The 4052-nt window shown below is 35.2% G+C and overlaps 1 pseudogene across 1 annotated transcript; it reads left to right on the top strand.

Annotated features, from left to right (window-relative positions):
* Window positions 1–1749: 1749 nt before the first annotated feature.
* Window positions 1750–2488, top strand: LOC308561532 (large ribosomal subunit protein uL30 pseudogene; annotated as a pseudogene). The gene has a single exon. The product of its transcript is annotated as a large ribosomal subunit protein uL30 pseudogene (transcript).
* The last annotated feature ends 1564 nt before the right edge of the window (window positions 2489–4052 follow it).

The following is a 4052-nucleotide window of genomic DNA, read 5'->3' as shown; positions in this document are numbered from 1 at the left end:
ACAGATGAGAGATAAGCTAAGCCTTTAGAAATATTACATTTAAAAATACGGTTTTATAATTATTTCTTAATTATTTTTATGTCAACATCATGTAGGTCGCAAGTATTCAAAAGTGGAGGAAATAATGAATAAACGTAAAGAGCAGTCTAAGCGGATAAGGGAACAAACGCAGTGATTGCAAAACTATTTAAATGTTGTGCAAACCTAGCTTATCTTGAAAAGGTTTTAAATGGAGAGCAATTAAAGAAACAAAACCAAAAAAAGGAAGAAAAAGAAGAGGCTCACATTCTATTAAGCAGGGAACATGGGCAACTGTTCCCTTTAACTTGGCACAGCACCGTGCCAGTCACGGCCCAGTACACAGTATCTGCCCCACATCGAGTTCCAGGATTTGGCTGTCCTGGCATCACATGAATCCACAGCCCTGAACATTGCTCTTTACAGTGGGAGAGACACACAACCCACAAGTAGATGAGGGATTCATAGGCTGAGCTAAATCAATCAGATTATTTCTAGCTAGGACTTCAAGGACCCAGACTGTAGTCAACCAATCATGCATGCAGCCAAATGACATACTTTGGGGTAAGACTGCTAGAAATGAGTCATTTAAAGGTGACCCATAAGCAGAAGAAGCCGTTCTACTAACAGGAATAGGAAAGTACAGCAAATAAGCAGAAAGAGACAGAAATGGGAAGACATGTAAACTCTGGGAGACATAAAGTTTAATTTCTGGCAGCATTCCTGGTTGTATGAGACCAGTCAGCCTCTGCTTATGTTCATTCCTCAGTCTCTGAGTCTGGGTTTCTTATACAATAACAACCCCCTACCTGGTCTTTGTTTAAGTGACTTATGAACCCTTGAAATTAAACCTGACATTGACTAGACCAAAGTAAGAGCAGTATATCAATCTCCTGTTTTCTTTTTATCAGAAGATGGTTGAACATGGTTTAGATTTAAGTAAAAAGAGTAAGAGATTGAAAAGTCTTTCTCTGTGAAAACTTTTTGTTATGAATGGACGAAGTGACTGAGAATTGGTTTCCTGAAGCTAACTCTTTGCTGAGATATTCCCTGTACCAGGTTAACAAGTTATTTCCTTATTCAGTAGCTAAAACCTGGGAGATATTCCCTGTACCAGGTTAACAAGTTATTTCCTTATTCAGTAGCTAAAACCTGGGAGATATTCCCTGTACCAGGTTAACAAGTTATTTCCTTATTCAGTAGCTAAAACCTGGGAGGACTCTCAACCTCTGATCAAAGAACAACTAGAAAGTAGAATATTAGGTAACTGAGAGATTGTCAATGTTCAGACTAGTGAAAGGTTACACTGGAATTAAATACAAGTGCATCCAAGTTATTTGGTTTATTTAAAATATGACCCTGGTGAATTCTGGACTCAATAAGTAAAAAATAAATATGCTTTTGTCTCTCTCAGGCCAGCTCAAATTAGAAAGGCATGATTCCTTTCTAAATAAAATCAAACAAACTTATGGTAGATATCTTTTTTATCAAACAAATTCTTAAAATTATTTCAAAAGGGAAATCCTTGATTGTTAGACATAGATGAGCCAATCAGAGGACATAATTAAAACCAAATGCAAAGAAATTCATTCAACTTTCTAATGCATATAGGTTGTTTATTATGTATATGAGCAGAGGAGAGGGAGGAAACCCTCTAGACAACTGATGGTTTTAACACAGGTGAATTTAGATAATCACTTTGAGATATAAAAATAGACAACCTCTTTTCCAGCTGGAACTATGGAGGCTGCAGAAGAGAAGGTTTCTGCTGTAACAGAAACTCTTAAGAAAAAGCAAAGGAATTTCACAGAACTGAAGATCAAGTGCCTGAGAAATAAGTTTGCCCAAAAGATACTTTCAAAGGCAAGGAGGAAACTTATCTATGAAAAAGCTAAGCACTATCACAAGAAATATAGGCAGATGTACAGAACCAAGATCAAATGGCTGGAATGGCAAGAAAAGCTGGCAACTTCTGTGTGCCTGCGGAACCCAAATTGGCGTTTGTCATCAGGATCAGAGGTATCAGTGGTGTGAGCCCAAAGGTCCGAAAGGTGCTGCAGCTCTTCGCCTTTACCAGGTCTTCAGTGGCACCTTTGTTAAGCTCAACAAGGCTTCAATTAACCTGCTGAGAATTGAGGAACCGTATGTAGCATGAGGGTACCCAAACTTGGAGTTAGTAAATGAATTGATCTATACGAGTGGTTATAGTCAAATCAATAAAAACCAAATTACCCTAACATAACACATTGGTTGCTCAATCTCTTGGTCAGTAGGGAATCATCCTCATGGAGGATTTGATTCATGGGATCTATACGGTTGGAAAACACTTCAAAGAAACAAACAACTTCCTGTGGCCCTTCAAATCATCTCCATGAGGTGGAATAAAGAAAAAACCACCAATTTTGTAGAAGGTAGAGATACTGGCAACAGGAAAGACAAGGTCAACAGGCTTATTATAAGGATGAACTGAGCTATCTGCAATGATTATTTTTTGCAATCTAGTCAGTTAATAAACTGACTGCTTTCAAACAATTTCCTCAAATTTCTAAAACCCATTGGCACTGCATAACATCTGTTCCTAAACAAAAATGTACTGTTTTTGAAATTATAAATATAATTCATGTTCATTATAAATGGAACATAGCATCCTCGTATCACTCTTCCATATTTTCTAACTTCGGTAACATGAAATTCTATATGACGTGAAACCCTTTCCACATTTCCTGAATTCTTATATTTACCTGAGTTTCACTTGTCAACACTCACTCTATACTAATGTTCTTAATCTTAGTTAGGCTTGAGGATAAAATATTAAAATTGTAATCTAGAAAATAATTTAAAAGAAATTGAAATAGTAATTTAAAACTTTCCCATGAAGAAAACTTCAGGCCCAGATGTTTTGCTGATAAATTTCTCAAATATTAAAGGAATAAATTTCTCCAAATGCAAACTATTCTAGAGAATAGAAAACCAGAAAATAATTCCCAGTTCATTTTTTGAAACCAATATAATCATCATACCTCTAAGTGGTATGACCATTACAAGAATGAAAATATATAACATTTCTTATGTACATAAATATAAAAATTACAAACAAAATATTTACAATCTTACATAAAGAAACACATAGTAAATATAATGCGTAAAATTTATTGAATTCTGGGATTGTGGGTCTCTGGATTCATTAGTTTCTTGTCTCAATGCTCATGGTAGCACCCACTCTGCACACCAGGTGGCATGGTTGGCTCTAGCTACAGAAGCATGAGTCACCGAAAGTGATAGGCCTCAGGAAGAAAATGTCAGTCATTATTGATTTATCACATTTGACTCTCATTATTTACATGAGAAGTAGTAGTATATTTAAACATTTATTCTGCCATAAACACACAATTATTTACTAGCTTTTATTTCTGTATGCCAAGTTGAAATATATTCATGCATATATGTTGATTGTAAAGCCCATAAAAATTTAGCATTGGAGTTAATTTTTATATTAAATACTTTATATGCTCACAAAAGTTAGCACCATTGAAGAGTCATAGTGAGGAAGTTATAAACATTTCACCTGAGGAATAGCTATGTGATGCAGATACATTCTACCTAGAGACCAGTGGCCACTATGAAAATGATGACATATTTTATAACAACCACCATGTGATGGTCTTGTACCTCTACCCCTGAAATTCACCAGAATGCTTAGGTGCTTCTGCATCTTTTTGGCTACTTGTTAAGAGCATGACTAGTTTTGTCCAAATCAGCTCTACCATTTAGTTGATGTGTGCCACATGAAATAAATTATTTATTCTTGTTTCTTTATCTGGAAGATGGGGATGACAATAGTTGTACTACTTTGATAGAACCGTTCTAAAAAATTAGTGATATCACACATACCAGATTTAGGATACAAAAACATACAATAAATATTAGCTGTTACTAGTAACATAGTAACAGTAATAGCAGCAGCATTAGTATATGAATTCTGAAGATAATAAAAAGGAACAATAAATTTTCAACAATTAATTTTAAGAAACATA

This window comes from Miniopterus schreibersii (genome assembly GCF_964146895.1).
Source record: "Miniopterus schreibersii genome assembly, chromosome: 9".
In the NCBI taxonomy this organism is placed as follows: Eukaryota; Metazoa; Chordata; class Mammalia; order Chiroptera; family Miniopteridae; genus Miniopterus; species Miniopterus schreibersii.
This window is presented reverse-complemented; position numbering and strand designations above follow the sequence as displayed.